We start from the raw sequence: 13,708 nt of genomic DNA on the forward strand, positions 1-13,708 counted from the left end.
CATTCCCATCTCACTCTGGGGCAGCCAGAAGTGGCATTTGCTGGTTCTCTGAACTACTCAAAATTTCCGCTACCGGTTCTCCAGAACCTGTCAGAACCTGCTGAATTTCACCCCTGAGTTGTGCGTCTTAGCATATTCTGTGAACACAAACTCTTTGATTAGTCTAAGGACCTTAGGTATTGCATGAACCTGGAAAACAAGCAAAGCCAGTCACAGAATGAAGTATGTTGTGGGAATGTCAGCAATCACAGGAAGCCATCAGGGGGCTAAGTGGAGAGAAGGCAGTCCTTTTAAGCAAGGATGGTACACATTTTGGACTGGTATTTCAGGAGATTTTCGGGGGGGGGGAGTGCACAGGTAACAGTAAGAAGTAGAATCTACCAAATGTTAATTTGGTAGACATTTAAGTAGGATTGAGAACCAGGTTGGTACAGCGTTTAAGGCATCCGGGTAAAAAAATGGGAGTCCGGGAGGTCTAGTCCTGCCTTAAGTATGAAAGCCCACTGGTTGACTTTAGGCCAGCCACGCTCTCTCAGCCCTCGGAAGGAGACAATGGCAAACCACTTCTGAAAAAATCTTGCCAAGAAAACTGCAGGGACTTTTCCAAGCTGAATCAGGCGGAAGGCAAAAAATAAATAAATAGGACTACTCTAAAATACAGGATTTTAATTTCTTTCTATCACATTAAAATAGGAGCAGTTTGCCAGCACCTTTCCCAGGGGCTTTGAAAGCCAGTCCGGGGCTGGGGAAGCAGAGAGGAAGGGATGCCAGAGACTAAGGGCTGATGGTGGTACCCAACTGCTTTCTAGTCCCAGAGAAGGCATCATAAGTATAAACTATCTATGCCTTACAAACTTATACACAAACACACTCATGCGTGCCTCTACCGGTACAATCACCAACCGCATGCTCCAGTCGCGCACGGACTTCGTTTTCCCTCTCGTGCAAAAGACCATAATAAGCAGAGCTGAGTAAACATTCACCAAGCCTTTGCAGTCAAAATTATTTCTCCTTATAAGTTTTCAGGGTACAAATTACTGCAGGGCTCAAGAGATGCTAATCTTCATAATAACATGCAACATCCATTAGCAAGTTAACGAGCGAGCCTTGAAGGTCCTCCCCGTGTAGTTTATGCTACTTTTGATCCAAAAAGTACCATAAGCAGTTTTTTTTAACGCTCTTTACTCATATGAAAATCTTCCAGGAGCTCCCTTGGAAGGCTGTAAATAGCAAATGGGGGAACCATTTAGACTTAATTTCTTCACTATCAGAAGAGAAACGAGGCAGGGAACTGGATTCCCTTTTGGAAATGCGAAGGGAACGGGATTCTTTGCCAACAGATTCGGAGAGGTAGACCTGAGGCTGAATGTTTCCATTCCACCAAGAGTGGAAGATTTTCCTCCCAGAAAAAAATACATGCAGGAAAGATCGGAGGGGTGGGGGGAACCTTCCAATCAGTAAATCAATCCATCCGACTAAAGCTGGAAGGGACCTTGGAGGTCTTCTAGTCCAACCCCCTGCTCAAGCAGGAGACCCTAGACCAGTGGTTCCCAACCTTTTTTTGGCCATGCCCCACAGTGGTGGGTTTCTGCCAGTTTGCACCGGCTCAGGAGAACCAGTTGGTGAAATTTACCGATCAGGTGAGAGGAGGTTCGACCGGTGGATTTGGAAGTTTAGTTTAGCTTAGTTTAGTTTAGTTTTATTGGATTTATATGCCGCCCTTCTCCCAAAGGACTCAGGGCGGCGTACAACATTAAAAAACACATATCACAAAAGTTAAAATGAAATTAAATAAATATCCAAAAAAACAAACCCAATTAATATGACAATAACATTTAAAAAACTTAAATAAAATTAACAGGCCAGGCCGGCTTGCTGGAAAAGCCAACTTTTTAGGGCGCGTCGGAAGGACCGGAGGCCGGGGATTATGCGAAGCTCCGGGGGCAGCTCATTCCAGAGGGAAGGCGCTCCCACAGAGAAGGCTTTCCCCCTGGGGGTCTCCAGCCGACACTGCCTGGCCAACGGCACCCTGAGGAGGCCAACTCTGTGGGATCGCACTGGACGGTGGGAGGCTACTGGTGGCAGTAGGTGGTCTCGCAGGTACCCTGGGCCTAAGCCATGGAGCGCTTTAGAGGTCATAATTAATACCTTGAATCGCACCCAGAAAACAACCGGCAACCAGTGCAGGCCGCCAAAAAGGGGTGTAACATGGGAGTACCTAGGTACCCCCATGATAACCCGTGCGGCCGCATTCTGGACCAGCTGAAGCCTCCGGGTGCTCTTCAAGGTAACTTCCGGAATGCCTGCCCAGGCCCTGTCGCTCACTCGCTAACCCCCCACCCATCCGGAAGCCGCTCCATCGCTCATTCCCCCCTGCCCATCCGCACTATCCTAGCCCTGCCCACCGCTCACTGATTGGCTGGCTCAACAATCACCCCACCTGCCTCCATGAACCCTATCTAAACCCACTTACCATTTTTCCTGCTTGGCTCTCTATTGCTGCCTGCCGACTCTGAGAAGGTAAGTTAGCTGCAACTAAGCACAGGGCAGGGATCGGCAGCAGCAGGCCATCTGGAGCGGCCTGCCGTGGCCCTGCACTATAAGCGAGTCCGGTCACCTTTTGTGGCCTTGCAAGGATCCCGGGCTCGCTTATAGCGCAGGGCCGCCAGAAAGCACAGGCGTGGGGATGGCGTCGTGAGTTTACGCAGTGTGGCTGGCGTCTTTGAAAAGTTCGGGGACCTCGCAAGGCCTTTGCAAGATCCCCAGACTTGCCTAAGATGCCTGGCTGCCAGAAAGCACGGGCGCGAGGGTGGGGATGGTGGCGGGAGCTTATGCAGCACGGCTGGCATCTTTGACAAATTCCGGGACCTCGCAAGGCCTTTGCAAGGTCCCCGGACTTGCCTAAAATGCTTGGCCGCCAGAAAGCACGGGCGCGAGGGTGGGGATGGTGGCGGGAGCTTACGCGGCACAGCCGGTCTCCTAGGACCTCCTAGGCACTGGCCGCACTGCGCAAACTACCGTCCGTCTCCCCGTGCTCTGAAAAGCAACTCTGGGAAGGTGCTTTGGTGGTGGCAGACATCCTAAAACCTGCCTGCTAGCAAAGGACATACCTGGGCTTCCTTTTCTGAGCATGGGGAGACGGGGGGGGGGGGGTATTTTATGCCGTCCGTCTCCCCGTGCTCTGAAAAGCAACTCCGGGAAGGTGCTTTGGTGGTGGCAGACATCCTAAAACCTGCCTGCTAGCAAAGGACATACCTGGGCTTCCTTTTCTGAGCATGGGGAGACGGGGGTATTTTATGCCGTCCGTCTCCCCGTGCTCTGAAATGCAACTCCGGGAAGGTGCTTCGGTGGCAGCAGGCATCCTAAAACCTGCCTGCTAGCAAAGGACTTACCTGGGCTTCCTTTTCTGAGCACGGGGTAGATGGACGGTAGTTTGTAATGAGGTTGTAATGAGGGGTCCTGGGTGCTCTCTGAGCTTGGTACAGACGTTTCATTACCAAACTAGGTAACATCATCAGTGCTGGAAGGGAGTGGGATTTGGGGGGGGGGGGAGGAGAAAGATAGGACCAAAAGGAGAAAGAGAAGGAGAAAGAGGTGGTGGAGGATAGTGGGATCCTTGCTGCTTTCTGAGCTTGGTGGTTTTCTTACAGATATTTAATTACCAAACTAGATAACATCATCAGTGCTAGAAGGGAGTGGGGATGGGGGGGAAGGTGCTCCATTTTCACTGGCAAAGGTTTCAAGAGGCCATTGCAGCCGAAAACAGAGCTTGGGAGCCCATTTTTGTTGGCAGTGTTCAGGCCACCAGCCCGCGGTGCCTCTGCCCGCAAAAATGGAGCTCAGGAGGGCCACAGGCAGCGTCCCCAGGCCCCGTTTTCTCTGGCAGAGGGCTGCAGGAGGCCCTCACAGCCAGAAACGGAGCTCGCGAGGACTGGGTTTGACCCTCCCCGGCTCCGTTTTTGCTGGCAAGAGTGTTGCACCAAAGGCACCCACAACATGAGTAATGTTGAGCTGGCCATGCTCTCCCTGCCCACCCCCCAGATCAAACCTAACCCTGATGCGGCCCTCAATGAAATAGAATTTGACTCCATCAATAGGCTGGTTCCACAGTTCCCAACGCATGTGCAGTCACCAACTCCCAGGAATGCCCTGGGTTATGTAAACTTTTGAGAGCAACTGCGAGATACTATGTGAGCCAGGAAGTGCTGTGAAAAATATTACAAATCAATGACACCATGAATTAAGAAAGCCTGGGAATTCCTGGGTTGGTTTGTACAGTTGTGTAAGTTTCTGGAGTCTGGAACAGCCGGCTGTAATTATTGTTATTGATGTTGTTAACCTGCCTAAAATTTGTTCTTTGGTGGTTCACCTGAGGTTTACTGTATAAAGCAGGTACACAAAACCATGAGTTAGCATAATATGAACTGAACCTCAGTTTGCACAGTACGGAGAGCTATTGCCATGGGAGGGTCTATGCAAGCACAACTACCTTCAAATTTCACGCAGGGTGTTTCTTATAAGAAATACAAAGAAAGTGGCAGAGAAGAACATTGCAATGTAACTTTAGCAACTTTCATCTATTCCATCAAAGCAGCTTCCTTCCCTGCTAGCCCTCTCCTTAATCTTAAAAGTCAAAATGCCTCGGAAAAAGACAACCATTTTCTCCTTAATGACTGAGTCTTCCATCTGTTTTTGTCAAGGTGATTCTTGACTTTGATGCGGATTTCTTCCTTGCTAATCTTGATTTCAGCTGTTAACATGAAACCTCTAATTAAAGGGAGCGCTGGAAACAAACCTTCCCTTTCACACAGGAGCCACCCACGAGTTAATAAGAAGTCCGGCTGTCAGTTGGACGCAGGAGAATCCAAATGAACTTAAAACTACATGGAGTGGATAAATTGCGCACATGTTGGCTGCTTTCCGCCCCTCCCCAACGTTTTCATTCAGTTGGATGAAAAAAATGATGTTCATATGTTATCCAGAAAGGTGCCACACTGCAAATGCATGGGGAAAAAATGAGGAATTGAGAAAAAACAGACCGACACATTCGTTTATGAGAAATCTGGATTTAATCCTCATCTCACAGTGAATCACAGACATTGGGCTGAAAGTCTTCAAGAATTACTTTCATTGTGGACTGGCTTTTTTTGAAATATGTCCTTTTAAATACGTTCTCCAAGTAGCTTGTTTTCTTATTTGTTTTAAATGCTAACAAAATAAGCAAAAGAGAGTCAATCATGTTCCAAAGAGTGGGTGCTCATTCCAAGCTTTGTGTAATGCCATTTGTCTAAACTGGTATTTTAAAGGTTTTTACATGTTGATCTCTTGCATTTGGCCTCTACAGGCTGATGGCAAACCTATGCCACGCGTGCCAGAGGTGGCACAGAGAGCCCTTGAAGGATCAGATGATGGAATGTATGCACAGATGAGGCCCTGGGGATCAGAGGAAGGATCACATGTGGTGATAAGACCCAAGTGGATGGATGAACGGACATGAGAGTGAGGAATATGAATTCTGATCAAACATTTTCTCTTGTCTTCATTTCTTTGCCTTGACAATTAAGAGCTTTGCTCCTTTCCTGTCTCTCTCACTCCAGAGGGAGGGGGGGTCGCAGGGGGCTGCCTTAGATAAAACTGTTCTTTTATTCTGCTCTGTAATAGGGGGGGGGGGCTGCACAGAAGTTGGTACCTTAAAACCACCAGCCAGGATATTAGGAACAAGAGTAGCTCGCTTATAAGAAAACCCCCCAAACCCACATAGCTGGCACACTTTGCAAGATACCCGTGACCTGGGGTGAAAAACAGGGGACACTACATTTAGCTATTTAACATAAAGAGTGTAAGGGTTTAGGGGGGCTGAAGTCCAAATAACCAATCAATATTATCTGTTATGCATGCATTATTAGGGGAAGGGCAAAGGGTTGAATGCCACTATCTCTTGATTATAAAAACTGCTGTAAGATCCTAATCTGGGCCCTTGCTTAGCTTTTCACACCGGGGTCCTTACACCTTGGTACCAAAATAAAAGTATAATTCTGTATCACACCTTGTGCCCGGTGACTTAGCGGCTTCGACACCAAGCAAGAGGCCAGTTTTGGGGATAACACCCTCTCTGCTGGCACGGGCACCGTTGCCCCAGGTCAAATCTCCGGGGCGTTTCTTTCGTGAGCTTCTGCTTCTCTGCAAACGACAAAACAGAAGCTCACGAAAGAAAAAGATCTGACCTCTTGCTGCACTGCCTGTCTTGGGATGCCCCAACTGCCGCCAGCCAGCTGGTCTTCGGGTCTCCACTGCGCATGTCAGCGCATGCACACATTCACCCACACATGCAGCTTTCAGTTTGGGCACACGGTGGCTAAAAGTTTCGCCATCACTGCTGCTCTCAATTGAGGGTTGCAGAATAACATTTTTAGCCAGAAAAATCACTTCTGACCTAGATTTGCTAATATTCATTGGACTTTTCATAGAGAAAACATTACATAGGAGTTCTCAGAATAAAGAAAAATGGCATTTTTTGCACAATACGTTTATTGTGCTCCATCACAATGGCACATCTGGCAAGAAGCATAGAAATGAGGGCTGACTCCGCTCATCTTCCATTCCCTTCTAAAGCAAGGACAAAGCCTGACCACCTTCTCATACCTCGTAGCTTTCATATGTATTGGACTTCAAATCCCATAAACCCAGTTGGCAGGGCCTGCCCTCTGCATCCTTCAGTCCCAATCCTTGCCTCTTTTTAAATTATACCACATCCAATATGCTCTTGGAAAAGGTAAAAACAGTAACTGGAAGAAGGACCTTGGAGTCCTAGTGGATGATCATTTGAATATGAACCAGCAATGTGCAGCAGCAGCCCAAAAAGTTAATACAATCCTGGTGTCAGGCCTGCATCCATCTTTTCTTTTGGATCTTTGGCCTGCCACACTTTCTATTATTCTGCTATGCATTTTCTATTGTGGGAAAATGGGAGGGGGGATTGTATGGAGTTAGATGATATGCAGCCATAACAACATTCTTTCTAGAAAGCCAAGGTCATCCTTTGCACCTCTGACAAGAACTGGATGGGTGGAAGCTGCCAGCATGGCACTAGAAGATTGGACCATGTGATGGACTTGTGGGTGTGGGGGCAAGGTCTTGAATTTTCAATTGGGTTGGAAAACCAGGAAGCTTTCAGATTCGGGTTTTCCCAGATGTGCCAACATAGTTCTCTTCATAAATTGGACCTTTGAGGAATCTTTTGCCTTGGACTCTGATTTACTTTTGAATGCTATCTGGAACCCTGACACCTGGGTTGTATAAACAGAGGCATAGAATCAAGATCATGTGAAGTATTAGTACCACTTTACAAAACCCTAGTAAGACCACCCCTGGAATACTGCAATCAATTTTGATTACCATACTACAAAAAAGCTGTTGAGACTTTGGAAAAAGTTCAGAGAAGAGCAGCTAAGATTTATTTATTTATTTATTTTATTTATTATTAGCGTTTATATACCGCCCCCTCTCCCGAAAGGGATGATCAAAGGCTTGGAGACTAAAACATACGAAGAACGCCTGGAGGTTTTTAAGACGAGACTGCACAGCCAATGGTACAGGGTCTCCTGCTTGAGTAGCGGGTTGGACTAGAAGACCTCCAAGGTCCCTTCCATCTCCCTTCCATTCCATTGCCATTCCATTCCATTTTAAGGGGTGGGGCTTCCATCCTGTAGTGATAAGATGCCATCTTGGACTCTATTTTACACCAACATCCATGCCATCTCTGCCCAGCCCAGTGCCAGTGCCACCTTTGTCCTTTTTTTTTTGCCAGGGAAGCCTTAATTGGATGTAGCGGTCTCCTTCCACACTCCTGGTGTTATTCATCGGAAGCAGAATCAGTTGATGTAACACAGACAACGTTCTGCATCTGAGCTCTTGCCCCCATGATACTCTTGTGCATTTTCCTGGAAAGACTTTTTTTCACTGAAGATATTTCCCATCACTGCAACCTGCAAAAAAAACCCTTTGAAAAATTTATATACCGTGTCTGTTGTCAGGAATGCAGGAGGTCTCCTTCCCCTTCATACTCTAGAATTAACCTTTGCTAATGTGTCGGTAACCTTTCCTTTCGTAGAAGCTGAAGGTGTGATAGACCTTGGCAGCAGCCTAACGCTGTACAAATAGGATTTGCATGAAGCTGCTCAATTCTGCAGCTCTGACTTTAATGAAATAGTCAATGACCTTTTTAGCTCATGTATAATTAAAAGCAGGGCCCGGCATTTTGGAAATAAATAAAAGATACATTTCCTGCAACTAACGATGGCTCCTTTTAAAGAAAGGCTTGGACATAGAATTATGATGCCTTTAAGGGCAATAACAAAATTTGGCAGGTTAAGGGCTTCATCTCAGTATATCTTTTCCGGAAGCACGCTGCACTTTTAAAAAGCAAACAATTATTAATATTGATTAAGACTGAAACAATATTGGCTCCCAATATATCCCTCCTTCTTTTATGAATTACTTGGCCTCGCCACTGTTAATTATGATGAAGGACGATTTGCACACTCATTTTTTTCCAGCAGGAAACTTGGGAGGGAAGAGCACCATTGGGCTGATCCTAACCAGCCTACAGAATATAAAACCCATTGAAAAGTTCTGAATAAGAGGGATAAAAGAACAAGGTCTAGAGAAAGAAAGTCTAGGGAAAAGGACTAATGGTAACATGATATCAGTATTCTAGGATTTGAGAGGCTGCCACAAAGAAGAGGGGGTCTAATTATTTTCCAAATCACCAGAAGGCAAGAGAAGAAACATCAGATGGAAACTAACCAAGGACAGAAGCAACTTGGAATTAAGGAGAAACTTCCTAACAGTGAGAACAATTAACCAGGCTTGCCTTCAGATGTTGTGGGTGACTGATTGAACTGATTGATGGATTGAATTCAATCAACTGTCTGATTGATTGAACCTTAGGTTGAACCACAACTGGAGTACTGCATCCAATTTTGGTCACCACATTACAAAAAAAGATGTTGAGACTTTGGAAAAAGTGCAGAGATGAGCAACCAGGATGATTAAAGGCCTGGAGACTAAAATATATGAAGAAGGCTTGGAGTTCTTTGGGTATTTAGGTATGGCAAATCTAGAGAAAAGAAGGACCAGGGGGGACATGATAGCAGTCTTCCAGTGTTTGAGAGGCTGCCACAAAGAAGAGGGGGACAATTTATTTTCCAAAGCACCAGAACGAAAGACAAGAAACAAATGGGCGGAAACCGATCAAGGAGAGAAGCAACCCAGAGTTAAGGAGAAACTTCCTAACAGTGAGGACCTTCCTTTTTTAGCGAAGGTTGTTGAGAATGTGGTGGCGCAGCGATTTCCACGACACCTTGACGAATCCGAATATCTAGACCCACGCCAGTCCGGCTTCCGACCCGGACACAGCACAGAGACAGCCTTGGTCGCGCTGGTTGATGATCTCTGGAGGGCCAGAGATAGAGGTTGTTCCTCTATCCTGGTCCTATTAGATCTCTCAACGGCTTTTGATACCATCGACCATGGTATCCTACTGCGCCGGCTGGAGGGGATGGGAGTCGGAGGCACTGTTTTACGGTGGTTCGGCTCCTACCTCTCTGACCGGTCGCAATGTGTGTTGACGGGGGGGCAGAGGTCGACCCTGAGGTCACTCACTTGTGGGGTGCCACAGGGATCGGTCCGTTCGCCCCTCCTGTTCAACGCATATGTGAAGCCGCTGGGGGAGATCACCCGTGGTTTTGGGGTTGAATACCATCTGTACGCTGATGATACTCAGCTGTACATTTCAACCCCAAACCACCCCAGTGAGGCTGTCGAAGTGATGTCCCGGTGTTTGGAAGCCGTCGGGGTCTGGATGGGGGACAACAGACTCAAACTCAACCCCTCCAAGACTGAGTGGCTGTGGCTACCGGCACCTCGGTTCAGTCAGCTAATCCCAACGCTGGCCATAGGGGGCGAGCAGCTGCCTCCTGTGGAACGGGCACGCAATTTGGGCGTCCTCCTAGATGCCCGGCTGTCAATGGATGACCATGTGGCAGCCGTGGCAAGGGGGGCGTTCCACCAGGTTCGCCTGGTGCGCCAATTGCGCCCCCTCCTGGACCGAGATGCCCTACGCACGGTCACTCATGCACTGGTGACGTCTCGCCTGGACTACTGTAATGCTCTCTACATGGGGCTTCCCTTGGGACGCGCCCGAAGACTGCAGCTAGTTCAGAACGCAGCCGCGCGGGCAGTCATGGGGAGTACCAGGTACTCCCATGTAACACCGCTCCTGTGCGAGCTGCACTGGCTGCCTGTGGTCTTTCGGGTGCATTTCAAGGTTTTGACCACCATCTTTAAAGCGCTCCATGGCATAGGGCCCAGTTATCTGCGGGATCGCGTCCTCCCACATACATCCCAGCGGCCAATTCGCTCTCACAGGGAGGGGCTTCTCCAGGTGCCGTCCGCTAGGCAATGCCAGCGGGCGATGCCAAGGAGTAGGGCCTTCTCTGTGATGGGCCCAACCCTCTGGAATGACCTCCCCCCCGACATTAGAACCACCACCGACTTCCGCTCCTTCCGGCAGAAACTAAAGACTCACCTGTTCCGACTGGCTGGCCTGGCATAATTTCAACGCCTATCTCCTGGCATTTATATTTTTACTGGTTTTTAAGGGGATTATTCTGTAGACTTAATTTTATTGGGTATTGGGATTTTAATGTCTGTTTATTTTAATTATTTATTAGCAATACAGTCCTGCACATCTTTTATCCTCCTCTTATCCATCTATTTTATATTTGTATATGTATACTGTCCATTTAGTAATTTTAATTGTTTTAATTTTGTTCTTTGACATGGACTGTACACCGCCCCGAGTCCCTTTCGGGAGAGGGGGCAGTCTATAAGCGCTAATAAATTGAAAATTGAATTGAAATTGACAGTCGGCAAGTGGAACAGCTTTGCCTTCTGAAGTTGTGGATGCTCCACCACTGGAGGCTTTTAAGAAAAGACTGGAAAGCCATGTCCCAAATTGTATAGGGTCTCCCACTTCAATAGGAGGTTGGACTAGAAGACCTCCAAGATCCCTTCCAGCTCTATTCTGATTATTATTATTATTATTACCGTTTTCTGGCAGACATCTCAGCTTTCCCACTCACTGCTGCGTCCAGTTTGCTGGGATGGCCTTTGAAATCTGGCAGAAATTGCTAGGCAAATGCTCTAGGATGGGGAGCCAGGAAGCCCTCTATGGCAAAGAGCATGATAGGAGCACCTCTCTTCTGAATGGACCAGTCCCTAGAGAAGCTGCTTCATTATAGCACCTTATGCTCCCATGGAAACTGTGGCCAGCTGTTCCACAAGCTTCTCCTGGGAACAAGTAAAGCCCTGGAGCCCATGAAGAGACCAGAGGTGACCACAGAATTGCCTGCTGACCCCTGTGCATCTCAGAGAACAAGAGACGTTGGAATTGGGGCTCGCTGGGAACTGCTCACCACCCAGACTCTGCAACTTATCCTGGGCCTAATGATGCTCTCAGCACGGCTATATTTTCCTGAGGCTGGTTCATTTTAGACATACCAAGTTTTGCCTTAGAAAGGGGCCCAAAAGGAAGTGTACACAGATCCTATTTTATCCAGCATGGCTGTGCTAGCTGAGAATTGTGGGGTGTGTCGAAAATTCTGAAGAATGGGGGGAAAGTTGTCCTAACAGAGAGAGCCTCCTTTTGTGAGAACTTCAACTCCCCCCAAATAGATGACCCTTTTTGCTTGGTAGATTTAAGACAGGGGTGTCAGACGCGATTTCATTGAGGGCCACATCTGGGTTGTGTTTGACCTTGGGGGATGGGCTGGGGGGGGCATGGCCAGAGTGGGTGTGGCCAGCTGACATCACTTGTGTCGGGAGCACCTTTGGTGGCCCGAGTGCTGTGCCAGCAAAAACAGGCTCCTGAGCTCCGTTTCCAGTTGCAATGGCCTCCTGCAACCTCTGCCAGCAAAATTGGGGCCTGGGAAGGCCACACGCAGTCCTCCTGAGCTCCGTTTTCTCTGGCAGAAGCACTGTGGGCTGGTCCTTTGCTGTTTCCAGGGCGGCCCCACAGGCCAGATCCAAGCACCCCACGTGTTGTGTCTCAGGTGTCAATCAACACAGTTCTGGACTCTCATTGGTTAAAGCGCATGGAGCGTACCAGCGGGAGAAGTACGCGTCCTAATTGGTTGCCTGTTTGACAGCTGCCTTATAAAAAGCTGTCAAACTGGAGTTGTTCTGTTCTGTTGCTTCTGCTGTTAATAAACTCTTCTGGTTAACTTGCCTCTCGCCTAAGCTCGTGATTCCTTGTTCAGGAATACACAAAACCACGGGCCTTGAGTTTGACACCCTTGAAGAGATCCAACGAAGAACATCTAACCAGGAGTTAGACAAAGGAAAGGAAATGGAGAAACGTTCGCTGGAGTCTTCTTTTTCTGAGATCCCCTCAGCAGCAGCACACCTGCCACAGCTGGAAAGGTAGCCCTCGAGGGCTCAAATGCCAGCTTCCCTCCCAATATAAACAGCAGGTGGGAGATCCTAGTTTGGGTCAGAGCAACCTTGGGCAGCAAAATGCTAAGAGATCCAGACTTGCAAGCATTTTTCACCAGATGTTGCTAAGCTTAGGATAATATATAACTTGATGAACAGAAATATAACGCCAAAGAGCCAGCCAATTTAGGAAAAAAATAGCCGTCAGTTCTGCCTTCTTCGTCTTGGTGCCCTGCCGGGATCCTGCCATCAAAAGCTAAGGGGAAGGGGGCGAGGGGGACAAATGGGCAATAAATATGTATGGAGTAGTGATGGGACACAGGGAGGGAGGAGGTCTTTGTTGTGGCCCACCAGTGGCCAGAGGAGCTGGCAGCAGATTCGGACAGTGAGGAGGTTGGGGAGGAACATGGGCCCAGCCCTGGAGTCTGGGGAAGGCTTGGATGAGGGCTCTGTGTTGGAGGCAGAGAGGGGACCAAGGCCATCTGGTAATTATTTGTTGCCTCCAGAGCCTCCGGAGTGTGACATCAATGAGGCAGAAGAACAGCGGGAGCCTGTGCCCAGTGTGCGCATACGCAGAGCTGCCAGAAGTCAAGAACAGTTTAAAAAAACCAGGGTCAGCTCAGGACTAAGACTTGGAGATGGTTGGCCCCTCCCATAAGACATAAAAGAGGAGCAAACGGACATGAGCCTTTGCAGGAAGCAATTAGTTCATTCTGGTCGGTTCAAATTCTGAGAAGCTCTGTTTGACTCTGCATTTGGCAATTAGGTCTCTGGCAGCATTCCCAGGGAGATAAGGAGGGTGCTTATCAACATTCCCCTGAAAGACTGTGGCAACTCGAGCAGACATCTGTAGGAATCTTCACGGAATGTTTGTGAATCATTACGGGCTGTGAATGACCATAATTCACAGCTGTATGAATAAAAGAGGGTTTTGGGGACTAAGATTGTGATTTATGCTTTCTCAGGAAACCTAGGTCAGAGCAGACATCTTGACAAAGACCAGAGAAGCCGGAACCAGTCTGTCTTCAAGGCTGCACACCCTGAGAATGGAATGTGGATGCCCCAAACGTCTAAGTGATTCTCAAAAGACCTATGCAGCTGTCCGTTAGTTGAAGAGGGACTGGTCAAGGGGAGAGGGCCGGGATGAAGGGGGAAAGTTTGTAACCCTTTGCACAGGAAACTTAGTTCTAGCCTGACTTCACTGCAGCCAGCC

General features: G+C 48.1%; 1 protein-coding gene across 7 annotated transcripts in view; it reads right to left on the reverse strand.

Annotated features, from left to right (window-relative positions):
* Positions 1–13,708, reverse strand: part of CHST8 (carbohydrate sulfotransferase 8) — a 308,323-nt gene that overhangs the window by 239,927 nt on the left and 54,688 nt on the right. Inside the window, exon 2 of one of the 7 annotated variants that reach the window (XM_081963648.1) lies at positions 6,047–6,180. The exons of 5 other annotated variants lie outside the window; for them this stretch is intronic. The gene's annotated coding sequence lies outside the window, so the exon portion shown is untranslated. Of the gene's footprint in view, positions 1–4,221; positions 4,240–6,046; positions 6,181–13,708 lie in introns of those variants that run through there. One more of the 7 variants, XM_081963647.1, reaches the window with a different exon arrangement.

This window comes from Natrix helvetica, assembly GCF_964273705.1.
Source record: "Natrix helvetica genome assembly, chromosome: 10".
In the NCBI taxonomy this organism is placed as follows: Eukaryota; Metazoa; Chordata; class Lepidosauria; order Squamata; family Natricidae; genus Natrix; species Natrix helvetica.